The 15,384-nt window shown below is 45.3% G+C and overlaps 1 protein-coding gene and 1 non-coding gene across 2 annotated transcripts in view; both read right to left on the bottom strand.

The window, feature by feature from the left end:
- The window catches only part of LOC124718713 (protogenin A-like), a 416,220-nt gene that overhangs the window by 351,986 nt on the left and 48,850 nt on the right, over nucleotides 1-15,384 (bottom strand). The gene's annotated exons all lie outside the window — the stretch shown is intronic.
- On the bottom strand, nucleotides 11,299-11,372 carry Trnat-ugu. Its single transcript has one exon. It is a non-coding gene; the product is annotated as a tRNA-Thr (tRNA).

The raw sequence follows: 15,384 nt of genomic DNA, 5'->3' as shown, positions 1-15,384 counted from the left end.
GGCCTGGTATTCACCAATTAATGTATCTGCTTGGGATTCTATCCTGTTTAAAAGCGCTTTGGAAAGGATTTTGTAAGCGACTGGGAGCAGGGAAATTCCTCTGTAATTGGTCATGTCTGTCTTGTCGCCCTTTTTGTGTAGCGGGTGAATTAGAGCGCATTTCCAGTCCTCTGGTGTCTGCTCCGTTATCCAAATGTCTGACATTATATGGTGTAATTTCTGCATAAGTATAGGATCATTTAGTTTCCAGAACTCAGCAATGATCCCATCTTCTCCTGGTGCTTTGTTATTTTTCAACTGCTTGACTATCTCCATAATTTCTCCAAGATCCGGGGCATGTGAGTCTGGGTGGAGAAGAGAAGACAAGTTTCTCTTGGGGTGGTTCGCAGTTGAGGAGGGAACTGAAATATTGGGCTAAGATTTTCCAGTTATTTTTCAGGTTGGTTTCCAAAGAGCCATCGGGTTTCTTGTGTATATATATTATTTTATTTGCAATTTTAACTGCGCGTTTTACCGCTTGAGAATTATCTTGTTGCTTTAAAATTTCTTGTTTGGAGGCCTTCAGCCGTGACATAATTGCATTTTCGAAACTCGTAATTCTAAAGGTTCGGCTATCTGCTGTTTTGGTTTAAAGGTGTTATTAGATTACAATAAATTACAATTTTGAGTGAACCTGACCTACACCTTATTTGGCCCTTTCCACAATTTTAATGGGGATTTTCGCCTACTTATACGCAGTAGGTTACACTTACTAACATTGAGAGATAACTGCCAGTCATTACGCCACGCATTCATTTTCTGCAAATCCTCACTGATTTGTTCACAACTTTCGTGTGATACTACTTTCCTGTAGGGACTACAGCATCATCGGCAGTCTAATACCCCTGTCAGTACCATCAACCAGATCGTTTATATAAATCATAAAAAGCAGCGGACTTACTACACTGCCCTGGGGCACACCTGAAGTTACGCTTGTTTCAGCTGGATTCTTCCCATTCAGGACGACGTACTGCTCTCTGTCAGTTAAACTTTCTATCCAACCGCATGTGTCATTGGATAGATGGTAAGCGCGTATTTTTTGGAGCAAGCGACAGTGGGAAAACGAGTTGAACACGTTTCGAAAGTTGAGAAATATGGAATCAACCTGGGAGCCGGTATCTAGAGCCTGTTGTAAGATTATAGCACGTCAACAAAATTACAGGTATATCAGTAAAATTTAGCTTCTCTTCAAAGGAACACTGTGGACGTTTTCTCCTTCTGTGAAGTCACACGGCGGTTATGCCTCCTCCCATTCTTAATTTTTTTAAAGTAAATGGAACATTCACTGCTACTGCAGTTTGCGAAATGCTGCCACCATTCTGCAATACAAGTGACATACCATACAGACGAGATGTGGGGCAAAGTCTTGCACACTCACCTACACGCTTACCACCTCATGTAATAGGTCACACCATATGGGAACAGGTTGATTACTGTGTCTGTAGTTCTGTACCGACTCTTACTCCATGTGCGTGTTTTAATTTCTAACTACAGGCCTTGTTCTTAAAACAGTACTGATAGCAGTTCCCACTTTCTATAATAAACCAATATTTCAAAGCAATGGAACTTTCACGAATAAACATTACCAGTTTTAAAAAACTTTAATGTCAAAATCAAAAATTATAGCACTGCCGCTATGGAAAACTGATAAGCCGGTCTTTGTACCTGTTTATCAGCAAAAAATGAAAAAAAAGCCCATGCTGTAACTGACACTAAAAATACCAAAAAGAACCGGTCATGCAGACTAAAATACCGGTATCGGTTTTAATCTGTCGGTTTTTTCCAACCCTAATACAATCTAATAAAGTTAGAATACAACATTAATGGTGTGGTATTTAACACAGTCACGTCGATTAAATATTTGGGTGTAACGTGGAATGTGATATGAAATCGAACGAGCACTGAAGGTACGTAGCAGATAAGGCGAATGCTGAACATCGGTTTATTGAGAGAATTTTTGGAAAGTATGGTTTATCTGTGAAGAAGACTGCGTATAAAACAGTTGTGCGACTCGTTCTTGAACACTGCTCCAGTGTTTTGGATCCCCATGAGGCAAGATTAAACCAAGACATGGAAGCAATTCAGAGGCAGGCTGCTAGCTCTGTTATCGGAAGTTTCGATCAACACCCGTGCGTTATGGTTACGCTCTGTGAACCCACGTGGGTATCATTGGACGGAAGATTATGTCCTCTTCGCTAAACACTATTGGATTTATTGTGATTCAGCGCATAATTTTTTCCGCTTTCCCTCTATGGGTCTATGCGGTATAAATCTTCACTCGGCGTCTCTTGGAGCACCAAACACTTACGCCACCTTGGTTACGCAAACACCCATAATACGAACACCAACAATTTTCCCACGTTCGAAGTCACTTATCTCCGACATAAAGCATTCACAATTACACTGAACACTGTTCTCTTCATGGACGACGCTTTTAACGTATTGAGAAAACTGCACATGTGCCGTTCGTGGTCAAACGACCAGCGTCACCTGCAGGCTTCACTAGAATCTGATTTACGTTCAAGACTGCATCCTCGCGCTGTTGACATACTTTTGTCCAATAGTTGTACGTGTCCATGTAGAACAGCACGCAGGAACCGTCGACGCCAAAGAGACGAATGCTGGAGATATAACTCAGTCAAGACATCATGGTTAGTTGTAGTCGCCCGGAGTTGTCATTATTCGTGCCCTCTTGGATTAGATCAGTTAACACGGCGCTTGAAACAGGGAAGTAAAGTGGCAACGTTGCCTCTTGACAGTACGTTAAAAACTGTAAGGGTTGGTTGCACTGAATAGCAGGAGTTGGCTCAACAACGGTCGCTGCAGCGGAGGCACGCGCCTGCCACAACACGACGATAGGCAACCCGCGAAACGTTCTGCCGACGGCTGTCGAATAGGGGTGGATACTAAGTTACGTTCTCTACAGACGAATGGAAAAACTGGTAGAAGCCGACTTCAGATCAGTCTGGATTCCATAGAAATGTGGGAACACGTGAGGCAATACTGACCCTACGACTTATCTTAGAAAAAAGATTAAGGAAAGGCAAACCTACCTTTCTAGCATTTGTAGACTCACAGAAAGCTTTTGACAATGTTGATTGGAATGCTCTCTTTCAAATTCTGAAGGTGGCAGGGGTAAAATACAGGGCCGAAAGGCTATTTACAATTTGTACAGAAACCAGATAGCGGTTATAAGAGCCGAGTGGCATGAAAGGGAAGCAGTGGTTGGGAAGGGAGTGAGACAGGGTTTTAGCCTATCCCCCATGTTGTTCAATCTGTATATTGAGCAAGCAGTAATGGAAACAAAAGAAAAATTCTGAGTAGGTATTAAAATCTATGGAGAAGAAATAAAACTTTGAGGTTCGCCGATGACATTGTAATTCTGTCAGAGACAGCAAAGGACTTGGAAGAGCAGTTGAACGGAATTGACACTGTCTTGAAAGGAGGATATAAGATTAACATCTACAAAAGCAAAACGACGATAATGGAATGTAGTCGAATTAAGTCGGGTGATGCTGAGGGAATTAGATTAGGAAATGAGACACTTAAGGTAGTAAAGGAGTTTTGCTATTTGGGGAGCAAAATAACTGATAATGGTTGAAGTAGAGAGGATATAAAATGTAGACTGGCAATGGCAAGGAAAGCGTTTCTGAAGAAGAGAAATTTTTTAACATCGAGTATAGATTTAAGTGTCAGGAAGTCGTTTCTGAAAGGATTTGTATGGTGTGTAGCCACGTATGGAAATGAAACGTGGACGATAAATAGTTTGGACAAGAAGAGAATAGAAGCTTTCGAAATGTGGTGCTACAGAAGACTGCTGAAAATTAGATGGATAGATCACATAACGGATGAGGAGGTATTGAATAGAATTGGAGAGAAGAGAAATTTGTGGCACAACTTGACCAGAAGAAGGGACCGGTTGGAAGGACATATTCTGAGGCATCAAGGGATCACCAATTTACTATTGGAGGGCAGCGTGGAGCGTAAAAATCGTAGAGGGAGACCAAGAGATGAACATACTAAGCAGATTCATAAGGATGTAGGTTGCAGTAGGTACTGGGAGATGATGAAGCTTGCACAGGATAGTGTAGCATAGAGAGCTGCACCAAACCAATCTGTGGACTTAAGACCACAACAAGAACAACAACAACAACTATGTTACATACGGTGACTATGTTTGTTTCGTTTCAGGGCGCAAAAACAACTGGGGTCATACGTGCCCGAGTCAAAACTACAGAACACGAAGACACAGATGAGTTAAAAACGACTGTAGGTCAATCCCAACTGGTATAAGAGACGACAGCTAAAAACTGGGATATAGAGAAAGGGCTACAAAGAACACCATACAAAAACAGGGCCGAAAACTAAAAATTAAATGGGTTTGCCAGATTGCTTTGACTGATCCGAAAGTAAAACGCGGTCGACAGCCCGTGCATCATTTCCATAAACGGCCGATAACTCAGACGGCAGACCAATGTGTGCACGTAAACGGTTAAAAAATTGGCATTCCGCGAGTAAGTGGCGGACAGTTAAAAGATGGGCGCAAAGTGTACGAAGTGGTGGGGTAGCACCACTTATCAAATGATGATGGCTAAAATGGCAGCCTCCTTAAAATGACCTCCTCCCGGCGGGAGGGGCCTAGAGTAGGTACTCCAGGCTTAATAAGGCGGAGCTTATTCCCGTGAAGGCAGGACCAATCGTGATGCCAAAGGGACAGTGACTATGATGCATATTATAATGGCAGTATGGTTCTAATATCAGGTAATAATTTTCGTAGCTTATTACATCCTTCATCCTTCTAACAATATAACATCGTATTCTTAGCTCTGATGTCTTTGACAATAATTCATTTATTCGTATATAAATACGCTGGGTGTCGTGAATCCATGGTTCGTCGACAGTTTACAGCATTTGAAGTGTTGCTGTTTTGTTGTTTTCTTCAGTCCTGAGACTGGTTTGATGCAGCTCTCCATCTATCCTGCGCCATCTTCTTCATATCCCAGTACCTACTGCAACCTACATCCTTCTGAATCTGCTTAGCGGTTCTAGACGCTACAGTCTAGAACCGCGAGAACGCTACGGTCGCAGGTTCGAATCCTGCCTCGGGTATGGATGTGTGTAATGTCCTTATGTTAGGTTTACGTAGTTCTAAGTTCTAGGGAACTGATGACCTTAGAAGTTAAGTCCCATAGTGCTCAGAGCCTTTTTTGAATGGACGTCACGGTTTTCGAGTTTTTCAAGAACAGCGTACAAAAGCGAACTTAAAACGCTCTTCCACCTCCACACATCAGGATAAATAATGTATTGTTCATGGCACTCCCTCCTTCCACTATACACAAAATTCGGTCTACTACAACTATTCCCAATATTCGACCTTTTTTGGTCTCTCTTGATATGGCTATAGCGCCACCACCATAGTCGCTTATTTCGCTAACATTATTAATCTAAACGTGCACGTGAGGGTAACGAAAGAAAACGACTTTTGTAAACATTACGTTAAAACTAATTACTCTGACCAATTGATCCAAATTTCACTCTTACAAGCACAGTAGTTTCGTACTCAGAAGGGCTCACGAACACAAAGATGTCCACGTTTATTTTACAGCCGCAAATTTTTGTACGGTGGTAGGAGGGAGCGCCGTGACCATCATACTAGAATTTCTTCCTTAGCGGACAGAGCGCAGAAGCGGGGATGCGTTTTAACCCTTGTGCGGTCGCGCGGCTTTTCGTAACGTTAATAGTCGCGAGGGGTATTGCTAACACCCCAACTAAAAGTGGCTATAATGACATCATTGTACAGCATATCACTGATATGAATATGTTTTTTACTTCACAAATGGCTATTTATAATGTTAACTCACGGTACATTATCGTTTAATTTAATATTACTTTAGTATTACATTGGGTTATTTGAAACATATGCACTAATTCCCATTTTCTTACAATATTATGTTTAATTATTTGTTTCTGTTATTCTTCATACTGTATTACAGGTTGTTGTTGTGGCCTTCATCTCCCAGTACCTACTGCAACCTACATCCTTCTGAATCTGCTTAGTGTATGCATCTCTTGGTCTCCCTCTACGATTTTTACCCTCCACGCTGCCCTCCAATACTAAATTGGTGATCCCTTGATGCCTCAGTACATGTCCTACCAACCGACCCCTTCTTCTAGTCAAGTTGTGCCACAAATTTCTCTTCTCCCCAATTCTATTCAGTACCTCCTCATTAGTTATGTGATCTACCCATCCAATCTTCGGCATTCTTCTGTAGCACCACACTTCGAAAGCTTCTATTCTCTTCTTGTCTAAATTACTTATCGTCCATGTTTCACTTCCATACATGGCTACACTCCATACAAATACTTTCAGATACGACTTCCTGACACTTTAATCTATACTCGATGTTAACAAATTTCCGTTCTTCAGAAACGCTTTCTTTGCCATTATCAGTCTGCATTTTATATCCTCTCTACTTCTACGATCATCAGTTATTTTGCTCCCCAAACTACAAACCTCATTTACTGCCTTAAGCATCTCATTTACTAATCTAATTCCCTCAGCACCACCCGATTTAATTCTACTACATTCCATTATCCTCCTTTTGCTTTTGTTGATGTTCATTTTATATCCTCCTTTCAAGACACTGTCCAGTCCGATCAGCTGCTCTTCCAGGTCCTAGGCTACAATCCGACCTTTATCAAAGTTGGAAACGTGATGGTACGCATTTCTCCTCCTTACACGAGGCATAACAACAACGTTTCACCAGGCATCGATGGTCAACTGCTGTTTGTGTATGAGAAATCGGTTGGAAACTTTCCTCATGTCAGCACGTTGTAGGTGTCGCCACCGGCGCCAGCCTTGTCTGAATGCTCTGAAAAGCTAATCATTTGCATATCACAGCATCTTCTTCCTGTCTGTTAAATTTAGCGCCTGCAGCACGTCATCTTCGTGGTGTAGCAATTGTAATGGCCAGTAGTGTAATATTATAACTTTACAGTGTAAATTGCCCTGAAGATGACCCCACCGTGGGTTGAAACCGGTTGGCAGTAGAATAAATGTGTGCATTTTGCTATCCCACGACTTTCGTCACCTCAGTGTGTATCGATTGTTAGTGCTGTCATCTGTCAGTGCACGACGACGCCAACCGTTACGGGAGCGAGTAACATCGCTACAGCACTACTTTCAAAAAAATTTGGAGCAAGGTTTTATCCAGCAGTGGATGTCAAGTGGGTGATGACAGCGGTGTTTGTGGTGGTGGTGTTCACGAGTAAGAGGGATGGATGGATGGACGGAGAGGGTTTCTTGGACGCACGACGGCAAGGTCTTCAGCGCCCGCTCAGTAACAGATTGAGACTGGTGTCAAGAAAATAATCAGAACAGTAAGATAAAACAGAACGTAAAATATAGGTGACATGGTTGGAAAAATATGTGCCTACCCGCCGGCTGGTGTGGCCGAGCGGTTGTAGGCGTTTCAGTCTGGAACAGTGCGACCGCTACGGTCGCAGGTTCGAATCCTGCCTCCGGCATGGGTGTGTGTGATGTCCTTAGGTTAGTTAGGTTTAAGCAGTTCTAAGTTCTAGGGGACTGATGACCTCCGCTGTTAAGTCCCATGGTGCTCAGACCCATTTGAATTTGTGCCTACCCACACCGAAACGTGGGACAAAGCATGCCGCCAGCAGTAAAACATGTACAACACAGGAAGAAAGTGGTAGAGGGAGCTAAAACAATATAGCAGATGGAAGTGGCTGGCTGACCGCAAGGAAAAAAGGGAGGAGCCAGCCACTTTGCAATACACTAAAACCTCCAGCCTAAAAGTTTAGGCCAGAGTCCAGACACATCACAAAATTTTAAAACGTTAGACACACACGTCTCATCATTAGCTACAACACAGGGCAGATCCCCATCAACTTGTGCTTCTGCCCTTGCATCACGGTATAAAATGCAGTCTGTTAAAATGTGCCGGACAGAGATGTGCACACCACAAGCATCACAAAACGGAGGATCCTCCCGCCGTAATAGAAAGCTGTGTGTGAGAGGACAGAAGACGCGTGAGGGTCACTTCTTCCCGCCTGAGCAACCGGCAGGAGGAACGCCACGGCCGAGTTGTTGACTTCCTGGGGATTCGCTGCGCCCACACGCCTGCGCCGTCTGCAGCTCATACAAAACTAAGTACTCAAAATCATAAGCAATGCTCCACGACACACACGCATCGCGGACCTTCACGGAGAATACCGACTTGAGACTCTCACGGAGGTAATCCACAAACTCACCACAAGACTACACAGAATCTCCAGACATTCGCGGAACCCGTTTATTCTGAATCTGGGGAACTACGACCACAACCATAGATGGAAACATAAAAGACCAAAAGACATACGAGGGAGGACCCAAAAGAAACCGGATTGTTGTCATAAAAAAATTATTGATGAACCTTTTTACAAAATTACTTCAGTCACCTTCGAAATGTAGTCAAATTAAAGTCGGGTGATGCTGAGGGAATTAGATTAGGAAATGAGACACTTAAAGTAGTAAAGGAGTTTTGCTATTTAGGGAGTAAAATAACCGATGATGGTCGAAGTAGAGAGGATATAAAATGTAGACTGGCAATGGCAAGGAAAGCGTTTCTGAAGAAGAGAAATTTGTTAACATCGAGTATAGATTTAAGTGTCAGGAAGTCGTTTCTGAAAGTATTTGTATGGAGTGTAGCCATGTATGGAAGTGAAACATGGACGATAACTAGTTTGGACAAGAAGAGAATAGAAGCTTTCGAAATGTGGTGCTACAGAAGAATGCTGAAGATAAGGTGGGTAGATCACGTAACTAATGAGGAGGTATTGAATAGGATTGGAGAGAAGAGAAGTTTGTGGCACAACTTGACTAGAAGAAGGGATCGGTTGGTAGGACATGTTTTGAGGCATCGAGGGATCACAAATTTAGCATTGGAGGGCACCGTGGAGGGTAAAAATCGTAGAGGGAGATCAAGAGATGAATACACTAAGCAGATTCAGAAGGATGTAGGTTGCAGTAGGTACTGGGAGATGAAGAAGCTTGCACAGGATAGAGTAGCATGGAGAGTTGCATCAAACCAGTCTCAGGACTGAAGACCACAACAACAACAACCTTCAAAATACTCTCCATTACATGCGATGCACTTGCCAAGTCTCTTTTCCCACTGTTGGAAGCATGTTTGGAACTCTTCAAGTTTGATATTGTCCAGCGCCCTTTGCGAAGTTGTTTTTACCGCCTCCACATCGTCATAACGCTCCCCTTTTACCGTTTTTTTTTTTTTTTTTCATTCGTGGACATAGGAAAAAGTCGCGCGGGGCTAGGTCCGACGAATACGAAGCGTGGGGAACGACAGACCACCTCTGAGATGCCAAATAGTGGGTCACTCGTAAGGCCGTGCGTGCCGGAGCGTTGTCGTGATGCAGAAACCAGTCACCTGATCGCCAAAGTTCCGGGCGTTTCCCCCTCACATCCTCTCGCAGACGTCTTAAAACATCCAAGTAAACGTGCTGGTTAACAGTCTGGCCAGGGAGTACGAATTTCCGATGCACAGTTCCACGAACATCAAAAAAGACAATGGTCATCGTCTTCACATTTGACCTCACCTGTCTTGCTTTTTTTGGTCTGGGAGAGTTGGGAGTCCTCCACTGGCTTGACGCTTCTGGGTGATACCCGTAACACCAACTCTCATCCCCTGTAATGACTTTGTTGAAGAAGTTTGGCTCACGTGCAATCTCTGTTTTCAAGTCCTGACACACATTCATGCCGATGGTTTTTTTGCGCCTGTGTGAGAAGGCGCGGAACAAATTTAGCACCAACACGTCTCGTGTGTAAATCCTCACTCAAAATCCGCTGGCACGAGCTCCAACTGATTCCTGTCTCTGCTGAAATTTGGTCGATCGTTTGGCGACGATCCTCGTTGATCGTTTGGTGGACCTTTTCAATGTTCTCATTTCGCGATGTTGAAGGGCGTCCAGAACACACTTCAACACACATCTCACCACGTTTAAAGTGCCCAAACCACTCGAAAACCTGTGTGCGGCTCATAGCGTTCTCCTGGAAAGCTTCCTGAAGCATTTGGGGTGTCTCCGTTGCAGTTTTTTAAGCAGGAAACAAAATTTCACACACACTCTTTGTTCTTTTAAAGTTGCCATAACGACTTCGCAGAGGTAACCCGCCAACAGTCAGAGAAACACAATACCACACTTCCACGTTCAGCTCTACACTGACGCCGTCTGCACAGCTGTTTCATGAAGGTCTCTACTAACACCATCTAACGTGAGAACCCTGCACTAAGAGTGGCAGCGCCCTCGGAGTCCGGTTTCTTTTGGGTCCACCCTCGTACTTTTAAGGACCTAACATCTATGGCCAAGCACACGCAAACACAACGGTACAGGTGAGCCCCTGTTAATCAGACGCCATTACTGGATATCCAGCTGGAACACACTGCCGAATAACTGGCACCACACAGGGAAGCCGTACCGTACACTGCATGCAGACAAGCTCCACACATCCCCCACACAGTGAGATGATCTATGGCCGATCTCCCACTACTGTATAACGATCCTGATTGTTCCAGGAATGCAGCGGCTGCAGCACCTGCGATACATTGCCATCGCTTGCCACGGTAATGATGCATGATACCCATACTAACAAATCCAACCTTGCATGAACTATCGCAGCTAGTAAGCCACTACTGCTCTTACTACCCATCCCACTATCGCAGAGGTTTTTTTTTTTTACCCTTGGCACTTTTGTCCCTCTGCTCTTCAAATTGCTACCCTCATTCGCGTTTCGTCCACTATCACCTGATGGACCGTGTTAATGCGTAGTCTTAAAAATGGTTCAAATAGCTCTGAGCAGGGGACCCAACTTCTGAGTTCATAAGTCTCCCAGAACTTAGAACTACGTAAACCTAACTAACCTAAGGACATCACACACATCAATGCCCGAGGCAGGATTCGAACCTGCGACCGTAGCAGTCGGGCGGTTCCGGACTGAAGCGGCTAGAACCGCTCGGCCACTCCGGCTGGCGCGCAGTCTTACCCAGACGCACGGTTAACATCACAGCCCAGCATCCTGTGATCCACCTATTAGATAACTATATATATGAAGACAGTAACTGTTCTCGAAAGAACAGAATACTGTTAATGACCGTGCAGCTTTACCCTGGAATAAATGATGAATAACTGAAACTCTCAGCTGTCGACAGGTGGTGTTGATATATCTCGATGTGGACAGCTGTAAATGTGTGCCCCGACCGGGACTCGAACCCGGGATCTCCTGCTTACATGGCAGACGCTCTATCCGTCTGAGCCACCGAGGACACAGATGAATAGCGCGACTGCAGGGACTTATCCCTTGCAGGCTTCCCGTGAGACTCACATTCCCAACTGTCCAAAATTCTACCTATGTATTGTACCTTATAGACATTTGCCCAATCACTCATTACTCCGGCACGCTTTGGAGATTCCCGTAAGAGTTTGGGCAACCTGTGCCCATTCGCACAGACGAAGGTCAATGGCTGGGTAACCTTTAACTATGCATGAATATAGTAACTGTTCTCGAAAGAACAGATACCATTGATGACAGTGCAGCTTCTCTAGAATAATTAATTGAAACACTCAGCTGCCGACAGATGTTGTCGATATACCTCAGTGGGACCAGCTGAAAATGTGCGCTCCGACTGGGTCTCGAACCCGGGATCTCCTGCTCATATGGCAGACGCTCCATGCATCTGAGCCACCGAGGACACGGGGAGCGTGCAAGGGATAAGCCCCTGCAGTCGCGCTATTCATCTGTGTCCTCGGTGGCTCAGATGGATAGAGCGTCTGCCATGTAAGCAGGAGATACCGGGTTCGAGTCGCGGTCGGGGCACACATTTTCAGCTGTCCACATCGAGGTATATCAACACCTGTCAGCAGCTGAGGGTTTCAGTTATTCATCATTTATTAGATAACTAACATGTTGAGGGAGGTGACAGTAGAACTGGTCACCACGTTGGCGACCACAACCATAGATGGAAACATAAAAGATCAAAAGACGTACTTGTAAAGACCTAACGTCTATGGACAAGCACACGCAAACACAACGGTACAGGTGAGCCCCTGTTAATCAGACGCCATTACTGGATATCCAGCTGGAACACACTGCCGAATAACTGGCACCATGCAGGGAAGCCGTATCGTAAACTGCATGCAAACAAACTCCACACAACCCCCATACAGTGAGATGATCTATGGCCGATCTCCCAATACTGTCTAAAGATCTTGATTGTTCCAGGAATGCAGCGGCTGCAGCAACTGGGATACATCGCCATCGCGTGCATGCATGATACCAATACTAACAAATCCAACCTTGCATGAACTATCGCAGCTAGTAAGCCACTACTGCTCTTACTACCTATCGCACTGTCGCAGAGGTTTTTTTCCCACGGCACGAGTCTTGGCACTTATTTTCCCCTCTGCTCTTCAAATTGCTACCCTCATTCGCGTTTCGTCCACTATCTATCACCTGATGGACCGTGTTAATGCGTAGTCTCACCCAGACGCACGGATAACATCACAGCCCAGCATCCTGTGATCCACTTATTAGATAACCAACATGTTGACGAAGGTGACAGTAGAACTGGTCACCACGTTCAAATGGCTCTGACAAGGGAACCTCCCCATCGCACCTCCCCTCAGATTTAGTTATAGGTTGGCACAGTGGATAGGCCTTGAAAAACTGAAAACAGATCAATTGAGACAACAGGAAGAAGTTGTGTGGAACTACGAAAAAATAAGCAAAATATACAAACCGAGTAGTTCATGGGAAGATAAGCAACGTCCAGGAGACTAGGAACGCAGGAACGCCGTGGTCTCGTGGTAACGTGAGCAGCTGCGGAACGAAAGGTCCTTGGTTCAAATCTTCCATCGAGTGAAAAGTTGAATTTTTTATTTTCAGTTTATGTGACAAACTCTTATGTTTTCATCACTTTTTTGGGAGTGATTATCACATCCGAAAGAAAACCTAAATTGGGCAAGGTAGAAGAAACTTTTTACCCATTCGCCAAGTGTACAAGTTAGGTGGATCGACAAAATATACCTGTAATGTGACGCACATGCCGTCACCAGTGTCGTATAGAATATATCAGATGTGTTCTCCTGTGGAGGAATCGGTTGACCTATGACCTTGCGATCAAATGTTTTCGGTTCCAATTGGAGAGGCACGTCCTTTCGTCTACTAATCGCACTGTTTTGCGATGCGGTCGCAAAACAGACACTAAACTTATTACAGTGAAGAGAGACGTCAATGAACGAACGGACAGATCATAACTTTGCGAAAATAAAGAAAATAAAATTTTCACTCGAGGGAAGCTTTGAACCAAGGACCTCTCGTTCAGCAGCTGCTCACGCACCCACGAGACCACGACGCTCCTGAGCTCACTTTGTCCATGATGTTGCATATCTTGCGCATGGACTACTCAGTTTGTATATTTTGCTTATTTTTTCACAGTTCCACACAACTTCTTCCTGTTTTCTCAACTGATCTGTGTTCAGTTTATCAAGGCCTATCCACTGTGCCAACTTATAACTAAATCTGAGGGGGGTGCGATGGGGAGGTTCCCTTGTGAGCACTATGGGACTTAACATCTATGGTCATCAGTCCCCTAGAACTTAGAACTACTTAAACTTAACTAACCTAAGGACATCGCACAACACCCAGTCATCACGAGGCAGAGAAAATCCCTGACCCCGCCGGGAATCGAACCCGGGGCGGGAAGTAAGAACGCTACCGCACGACCACGAGCTGCGGACGTCACCACGTTGGTGCGGACGTGGAGGGGCCCCATCTCTATTTAAAACCAACCGCAATGTATTGGCCGTCACCGCCAGCCATTCTTCCTCCCACAACTCCAAGCACTTCTTGTGGAGTTCAGAAATGACACACTGCAAGGAAACTGGACACTGGAGCACACCCTGCTCTCTGCAGGCGTCCTTGGCAGCCCGATCGGCCTGTCCCGATACCACGCTCATTGTAGCGGTTGTGACTGTGTGCCCATGTGAGTCTCGCTACAGTGGAGGTGCCACAGCTCGGAGGGCAGTGTAGTGGCGGTGTCAGGTGCCCTCCGCCAGGCACTGCGGCACCCCCAGTGCCGAGCTCCGCCGTGTGGCGTGGCGCCGCGGACCGCCGTAGTACTACGGCACGACGCTACGCGGCCCTGCTCTGCTGGGATCGATACGGCGCCGAAATTCGGGGCGTGGCCCGGCCCGTGCCGGGGAGTCCCGCTGCTCGACACACCACACCACAGTCCGCCCCTGGTAGCTCAGCGCGACGGAATGTCATACCTAACGGCCCGGATTCGATTCCCGGCTGCGTCGGAGATTTTCTCCGCTCAGGGTTGGTTGCGTTTGGGATTTCATGGGGGCTAAACATCAGGGTCATCAGTCCCCTGTTCCAAACAGACATACTTCTAAAAGGCCTAGACAGTAATAGCGTAACCTCTGCACCCACAGGGAGGGAACACCAAGGGGTTGTTGTTGTTGTTGTTGTTGTTGTTGTGGTCTTCAGTGCTGAGACTGGTTTGATGCAGCTCTCCATGCCACTCTATCCTGAAACTTCCTGGCTGATTAAAACTGTGTGCCCGACCGAGACTCGAACTCGGGACCTTTGCCTTCATATCAGCGCACACTCCGCTGCAGAGTGAAAATCTCATTCCTACTCTATCCTGTGCAAGCTTCTTCATCTCCCAGTACTTACTGCAACCTACATCCTTCTGAATCTGCTTACAAGGGAGCCTCCCCATCGCACCCCCCTCAGATTTAGTTATACTAGGGCTATCCACAAAGTACATTACGTTTTCGAATTAAAAATAAAGTATTGGAAAATTTTTTATTATATACAGATGAAAGCCGCACTTAAATACTACTTTTCTACATACTTGCCATTTAAATTAAGGCACTTATCGTAGCGATGGACCAGCTTGGAAATTCCTTCGCGAGAAAATTCGGCCGCCTGTGCCTTCAATCACGTGGTTACCTCTTCTTTTGGGACAGAAAAGTTGTGATTTTTGTGGATTTCCTGGAAAGAGGCACTACAGTAAACTCTCAAAGGTATTGCCAAACTCTGCACAACCTCAGAAGAGCAATACAAAACAAGCGCAGGGGAAAGTTGGGCTCAAAGATCTTGCTGATTCACGACAACGCCCGGGCCCACACGGCAAATACCACTCGTGAAGTTCTCGAATCTTTTAAGTGGGAGTTGTTTCCTCATCCGCCCTACAGTACCGAGCGACTTCCACTTATTCCCAGCAATGAAGAAGTGGTTGGCTATGCAGCGTTTTGATGACGACGCAC

This window comes from Schistocerca piceifrons, chromosome 10 (genome assembly GCF_021461385.2).
Source record: "Schistocerca piceifrons isolate TAMUIC-IGC-003096 chromosome 10, iqSchPice1.1, whole genome shotgun sequence".
In the NCBI taxonomy this organism is placed as follows: domain Eukaryota; kingdom Metazoa; phylum Arthropoda; class Insecta; order Orthoptera; family Acrididae; genus Schistocerca; species Schistocerca piceifrons.
This window is presented reverse-complemented; position numbering and strand designations above follow the sequence as displayed.